The sequence below is a fragment of the Nicotiana tabacum genome, chromosome 14, assembly GCF_000715075.1.
Source record: "Nicotiana tabacum cultivar K326 chromosome 14, ASM71507v2, whole genome shotgun sequence".
NCBI classification, from domain to species: Eukaryota; Viridiplantae; Streptophyta; class Magnoliopsida; order Solanales; family Solanaceae; genus Nicotiana; species Nicotiana tabacum.
The window spans coordinates 82,040,599-82,049,320 of NC_134093.1; positions in this window are offsets into that span (position 1 = coordinate 82,040,599).

Below are 8,722 nucleotides of genomic sequence, written 5' to 3' on the forward strand. Positions count from 1 at the left end.
CCATGGATACCGCTACGGCTACCGCCACAGACACCGCCATGGCTACTGCCATGGCCACCGCCACAGCTACCGCCACCGCCACCGCCACTGCCACGCCACTACCACCGCCACTGCCACTACCACCACCACTCCCACCGCCACTCCCACTGCCACTGCCGCTACGGCTACCTCCATGGCTATCCCCACTGCTACCGCCGCGGCTTCTGCCACGGCTATTGCTACTGCTACCGCCACTGCCAATGCCACTGCTACCGTAATTTCCACCGCCACTCCTACAACCACCGCCACCGCTACTACCACCGCCACTCCCACCACCACTACCACCGCTACGACGACCGCCACCGCTACTGCCACGGCCACTGCCACAGGCACTGCTAATGCCAGGGCTACTCCTATTGCCACCGCCATGGCTGCTGACACTATTACCACCAAGGCTAGCCCCAATTCTATCCCCACTGCTACTGCTACGACTACCGCCACTGCTACCGCTACTGCCACTACCACTGCCACTGCCACCGCCACTGCCACCGCCACTGCTACCGCCAAGGCTACCGCCACGGCTACCGCCACTGCTACTGCCACGACTACCAGCACGACTACCGCCACTCTTACCGCCACCGGCACCGGCACCGGCACCGGCACCGCCAATGCCACTTCCACTCCCACTGCCATTGCCACTCCTCCTACCACTTCCACTTCCACTTCCACTGGCACTGCCACTACTACTACCATTGCTACTGCCACTGCTACTGCTACTGCTACTGCCACTTCTACGATTATTGCTACTGTCACTGCTACTGCCACTACTACTGCCACTACTACTACTACCACTACTACTACTACCTTTTGGAAAGAAACGTGATATTAAGAAAACCAAAGGCTTATTAACAATAACAAGAAATAAAAAATATCTATTTACACGGCTGCCGCCACGGCTGCCGCCATTGCTTCCGCCACAGCTACGCTACTGCTACCGCCACTGCTAATGCCACTGCCACCGCCACCGCCACTGCCACTGCCACTGCCACTGCCACTACCTTTGCCACTCCCACTACCACTGCCACTGCTACCGCCACGGCCACTGCCACTGTCACCGCTATTGCTGCCACCACGGCTACTGCTACTGCCACCGCCATGGATACCACTACGGCTACCACCACGGCCACCGCCACTGCTACCGCTACCGTTACCGCCACTGCCACCGCCACGCCACTGCCACCGCCACTCCCACTGCCATCCCACTGCCACTGCCGCTACTCCTACCTCAATGGCTATCCCCACTACTACCGCCGCAGCTACTGCCATGTCTATCGCTACTGCTACCGCCACTGCCACCGTCACTACCACGCCACTGCCACCGCCACTCCCACCACCACTGCCACCGCTACGGCGACCGCCACCGCTACCGCTACGGCCACTTCCATTTCCACCGACAGGGCTACTCCTATTGCCACCGCCAGGGCTACTCCTATTGCCACCGCCGAGGCTACTTCCACTGCTACCACCAAGTCTACCCCCACTGCTACTGCCACTGCCACTGCCACTGTCACTGCCACCGCCACTGCTACCGCCAAGGCTACCGCCACGGCTACCGCCACTGCTACTTCCATGGCTACCGGCACAACTACCGCCACCTACACCGGCACCTCCACCGCTACTGCTACTGCCACGGCTACCGGCATGACTACCGCCACTCTTACCGCCACCGGCACCGCCACCACCAGTGCCACTTCCACTCCCACTGCCATTGTCACTCCTACTGCCACTTCTACTTCCACTTCTACTGCCACTGCCACTACTACTACCATTGCTACTGCCACTGCTACTGCTACTGCTACTGCCACTTCTATTGTTACTGCTACTGTCACTGCTACTGCCACTACTACTGCCACTACTACTACTACTACTACTACTACTACTACTACTACTACTACTACTACTACTACTACTACTACTACTACTACTACTACTACTACTACTACTACTACTACTACTACTACCTTTTGGAAAGAAATGTGATATTAAGAAAACCAAATACTTATTAACAATAACAAGAAATAAAAAATATCTATTTACACTACCAAAATATAACTATTGATTACTACTAAATGTATCAAACTATTATTAACTAACAAATGTATCATCCAATTATTACATACCAAATTCATCAAATCAAATCAAATTATCCACCCGCAAATAAAAGTACGCATTGTTCCCAATAATTAACAAAACAGAATCAAAGAGTAGAGAGGGGCAAGGAAACTCCCTAAACATCCTTAGTCACTAGAGTATCAGCAAGTGAGTTAGTCCGAGCTGGCTCAGCTAACTACATAGTATCATCATACATGGGAGCTGCCTGAGATATGAACATTTCACGCACTGCAACAGCAATGCTGGATGCAAGGCAGGGCTCTTCAGTGTCAGTTATAGGGGAATCATAAGAGGTCTGAGCTAGGTGTGGCTAGGCGGGGTAAATTATCATGTCAAAGGTGCAAGTTTCCCGCCTCTGCTATCTATTTCACTTTGGCCCGCAGTGACTCAACCGACTTCTTGCTAGCCTGAGTCTTTCTCATCTTCTTCACTTGCTTGGTCAGCCTGCCAGTCACTGCAACATGCTGAACCGAAGTATCCATGATCATCTTCTGGTTGTCCAAGATCTTTTCAAGCTTCTCAGAAGTGTCTGGCTTTGTAGAGGGCTGCCCAGAAACTTCACTGGATAGCTCGAACAACTTTGATGTACTGCATCTAGTTCTTGAGACTTACCAGTGCCTAAGAGAACCGCAAGGAAGATAACAGGCCAGTAGGCATAGGCACAGGCCTTAGAGCTAGTGTAGGTAGTGGAGCAGGAGCTGATGGTGGCCTAGAATCTGTACACATGGCATGGGTAGAAGGTTCAGTTAAAGATTAGGAAATATCATAGGACTGACAACTGCTACTACAGGCTCATCAAATTGGCTAGTAGTAGTGGGAGGTTGGCTACTCTTCTTCGACTTGGGGTTTCTGGGGTCATGTCATTTGTACAAGTCAAAGGGGCCAGTTGGCTTAATCTTGGTGTCAAATGGTATATACTCCACCTTTGCATCTGTCAAGTACTCTTTGATAGTACTAGGGTACGGGAAAGAAGTATTTGTTTGTTGACCTACTAAAGTAATGTTGGCCGACATCAAGGCACACACATTAATTGAGTACCCATCCATGATGGATGCCCCTAGCACTACCCTCTCAAAAGGTAGATTGTTTTCATTCAAGCACGAATCAAGTCTGGCACACATAATTGTCTACCAACCCTTTGCCTCAAAGCTCAAGGTCTTGTAGAAGATTGGCACTCCGACACCTATCCAAGGAGGGGTAGGCCTTTGTCACGACCCAAAATTCAACTTGTCGTGATAGAACCTAACTCATGCCGCTAGGTAAGCCAATTAGCACCAATCCAACTCAAATGAGATTAACTGAGAAAATAAATGATGAAATAACTGAGCTTTTATACAAAATCCTAAGGACTGGTAGTACAAATCGTGAGCTTCTAAGACTTAGAGTTTACAAAGCTGGTATGAAATACATACATCATCTGTTCGAAATGTAGATAAATAGATTTTTATAAATCTGAAGCTACCATGAACAAGAGGCAGCTACAACTGGAACGCAAGTACATTTTCAATGCCAGCTTCCGCCATACACAAAAACAACAACTCCAAAATCTGCACGCAAGGTGCAGAAGTGTAGTATGAGTAAATTCGACCCCATGTACTCAATAAGTAACAAACCTAGCCTTAGGTTGAAAGCAGTTACGAGCTTGGACAACGGTCAGAATCCAACACCAACAGCCAAGAACAACTCGTAACAATATAATGAAAACAATACAAGTAATACTCAAAGATATGATGCTCAACTTGTTCATAGTTACGGAAAATATGCATGCTTTTCAGGTATAACAGTAAAGCCCAAAGTTTTCACCGAAGTCACCAAAATGTGAGTATGTTAGAAAAACTATGATTTTCCCCCAAAACATTCAACAACAAATAAGATGCTCCATTATCGGATAGCATGAGGAAAGTACATCTCTATAACTATGTGTCAATGTGTATGAGAATTCATAAATGTCACAAAACCGTATAACATGAGGAAATGCATCTCTATGCCTACATGCCAAGTATGCATGTCAAATGTAATAAACCACAGTGATAGACTCATGTGATCATACTCTCAAAGTATTCAACCTTACTCAGCACACTCAATCACTCAACACCTCCTAATCACTCAACACTCTCAATCACTTGGCACTCGCACTCGGCAATCACACTCGTACTATACACTAAGTACATGTGCTCACTGCTAGTATGTCGGACTCCGGAGGGGCGGATCCTGCCCAAACGCTAATAAAAGCCAATCATGTCATGCTTCAATGTGCAACCCGATCCCATGACAAATCAATAAAATCTGTTGCAGCGTGCAGCCCGAACTCATAAATATCACTCACAATTAGGCCCTCGGCCTCACTCAGTTATCAATCTCCAGTCTCTCGAGCTTACAAAACTCATGCCAATCAGCCCAAAACAATGATACATGATGTAACAATAAATGATAACAGAGACTGGGATATGATATGCAAATGATGAATGCAACTGAGTACATAACTGCAATTTAAGAAAATAACTCAACAACAAAAAGAACCTCTATGGGTCCCAACATACCAACATATAGCCCAAAGTCAACCAAAACGTCAAACCTAGGCCCACACCTCAGAACCCGATAAAACTCACAAAATCCGACAACCCTTCCAATTACGAGTCCAATCATACTAGTTTCACTCAAATCCGACTCCGAATTGATGTTCAAAACTCAAACATTCACGTTATGAAATTTTAGACAAAACCCCCAAATTTCTCTTTGAAATTCATAATCCAAGTGCCAAAACCAAAGATAGGTTCATGAAATATAATCAAAACCGAGTAGAGAACACATAACCCAATCCATATGGTGAAAATCGCGTCGAAAATCATCTCAATTCGAGCTCCCCAACTCAAGATGTGGTTAAATCAACAAACCCTCAAAATATATGCTTCTGCCAGCCCTTTTTGCATTTGCAGACAAAAATACCGCACCTGCAGCCTCACATTTGTGAGCCAACACATCGCACCTTCGACTACAACGTAAAGAACCAATACCACACCTGCGGAGCATCTTCCGCACCTGCGACTCCGTAGAAGCACCTGAACCACCGTAGGAGAAGACACCCAGCTCGTACGCAGAAGCGGTCATGATTTCGTAGAAGCGCTTGCACATCTGCGCTTATACCTCCGCAGGAGCGGAACTCACCACAATACCTCCTCTTCGCAGAAGCGAGAAGTCCATCGCATAAGCGTGTCCGCACCTGCGGCCGGATATGCTCATGTGCGAAGAACCAACACCAGAACTGCAAACATGACCAAAATGATTCGAACCACGTCCGAAACTCACCCGAGCCCCTCAGGATCCCATCCGAACATACCAAACAAGTGCCGTAAAATAACATGGAACTAATCGAGGCCTCAAATCACACATAGCAATATCAAAACCATGAATCACACCTCAAATCAAACTTAATGAACTTTGAATCTTTCAACTTCCAAAACTCGTGTCGGACCTTATCAACTCAACTCGAAATGAAAAAGAATTTTGCACACAAGAAACAAATGACATAACGAATCTATTTTAATTCCCGGAACCATAATCTGGACCCGATATCATTAAAGTCAAATCTCGGTCAAACTTATGAACATTTCAAACCTTCAAATTGCCAACTTTCGTCAATTGATGTCGGAACCTTCTAGAAATACCCAAATGCAACTCCAGGCATATGCTCAAGTCCAAAATCACCATCCAGACCTAAAGGAACCATCAAAACTCAGATCCGTGGTCAAATACTCAAAAGTTAAACTTGGTCAACTCTTTCAACTTAAAGCTTTCTAGTTGAGAATCATTCTTCTAAATCAATTCCGAATCACCTGAAAACCAAAATCGACGATACACACAAGTCATAATACATCATATGAAGCTACTCAAGACTTCAAATGGCTGAATGGAATGCAAATGCTCAAAACAACCAGTCCGATTGTTACATTCTCCCACCTTTAACATACTTTCGTCCTTAAACATGCCAGAGTCGTTCCAAAGCCATCAAATCGCCATATAACCTTGCCATGCACATACCCGAGGGTGATCCCACGTCACCCCCATTCCATGTAAGCCTGACAACACAACATTACTGAATATCATTACCTTAATCTTAGCCCTCAAGCCTTAGAACACAATTTCCAACATCTGGAATTCCTTACAAGGCACGAATCTCGCATCTACACACTGTATAAGTCTGAACAAGCTGTATCAAGCCATATCCATAATCCATGATGTAATCACATGATATACCACATAACACGCATACTCGTAGCAACAATTCCCGATCACAATAACTGCTCAAAACAAACCCAATACCGGTAATAAACCTCATATCAAATAAAACCTAGTTCAAAACCTTCGTAAACTGCCGACGATGAAAGAAACATGCAGAAACGCCTACCCACTCATCAGATCGACAAGTCATGGAGCTCTCTCACTCGTCCAACTAGAACCAAAGCCAAATTCTTAGTCGACTTTCGATATTATTCTTCCAAACATACCGTAATCAAATCTGATTGTATCCATTCTAGGTTCAATGACCTTATCTCATCAAACACAACTACTCTATTGACATGCCCCACCAATATAACCTAAAGTCACAACCATGCAATCTGTGCACCAACAAGCAATGATTCATATGTACTCAAACATGGAAAATGACTCAAATGAGAGAACCGTCCGGCAAGGTCAACAAGTGCCACCACAAAGGCAATGCTACAAACCCATCACACATAGTAGAACAAAGACACATGAATCTAATACAAAAGATCATATTCCAACATAACCCAACTGTAATGTGTGACCCCATCCAAACTCTGGTCCACAATGACCTAACCATAGAAATTCGACATCAAGTACACGAAGTGCATGACCATAACCATGGAGAAGCGAATAACACTATATACCAAAGCATGAAAAGACCATAACCAAGGCGTAATCAACCACTTAACACCACAATAACCATCTCGCTCGCATTCTGCTACAAGGCCCATATAGAATCGCATCATGTGTGCATATAACCAATAAAGCACAACCCCTCGTAGCATAGAAGAGCAACACATAGAACTTATCAGAACACGAACAAGCTCAACTCTAACCGAATGCCACTCCCCTCAGCACTAACATCTCTAAGTCAATAAATCCGACCCCGTGTAAAATACACATCCTTGTTGGGCCTACCAATGGGCCCCCAAATCAACTCCGGTCATCCCCAAATGGATAAATGGCCCTTCAAAAGGCCACAATGACCTAACCATAGCATGTACTACCATCTGGTAACTTAGGCAACATCTTCATAGTACGTAACCCTAAAACAATCTGCTTTTGAGAATTCCAATCTCCAAATCCATAGAACACATGAATTATCCTAGCTGATCCCAACTTCACAACTCAAATGAATAACACATCTCTCATACATAATCATTCCCACTAAAAATACTTTTATAACTCTTCCATGCCACATAGCAAATATCTGAACATCAGCAGTCGATAAACCAGGCGAGTACCGCATAACCAATGAAACATCCGTAAGTCAAAACACAGTGCGCCTTCTGAAATGCGCACCCTTCTAAGACAATACCAAGTAGTAATAGCATTCATCTAATCACTTGAAACCGTCTATTATGTCTAAGAATTCATGACCTTCCCTTCAAAACTGAACCGTGACCTTGGACAAGCAAATCTCAATCCCACATGATGCACCACGTCTATCATGCCATTATATGAAAAGCAGGAGAATCTCATAATCAACTCTGAGTCACAAACATATTACATACTCAATTAGCTATAAACCTTCCACATGATCCTATTCAAGAGAAAACCACCACGCACAACCAACTCCCATGCCTGTAGAAAATATCCATCCCAAGCCATGGTAGAAATCATCGAGAACTCTACGAAGCCCAATTTGCACATAACCAAGCCATCGGAACTGAATCCCTCTAACTCAACCAAGTCATGCAGGTCACCAAAACCCAAGAGTATTACCACAAAACACCTGTAGAGACTCACCACATCATAAGTACCCAAAGATCCGATCATATCCATTACCGTGCTGATCCAACCTACTACCAAGCTGTCCTATTTCTCCGAGTTCCTTCCGAATTACCCTCAAGTTGACACTTCTCCTTGCCAGAACACCACGATCCTTACCCAAAGGTCAGCACAAGAGATTCTAACATAAAACCACACTGCCTTAAGGCCCATAAGCCATTGTATTCCCTCTTAAGCACCCTAAAAGTACCACAACCAAGACACCTACTCTGAAGAGACCTTTTGTGAATCTAAATCTGTTCCCTTGACATTCCTGATACAAAAATGTAGAATCCATAGTGATACAGAAATACCTCAAGTCCCGACACCATCCACAACAAATCTCAAATTCTAGCCATATACAAGTCCGAAAAATTCTCAATTGCCACATATAAATCTTGGATCCATTAGAACCTTCTTGAGAGTCATCCACTCTTCTCAGATCTCAGTTGCACCAGCCAAACAGACCGAATGACTTGTGCCCATTAGCATGACAACACCCCAAGAAGTAATCCACACCTCTAAGCAACCGAGT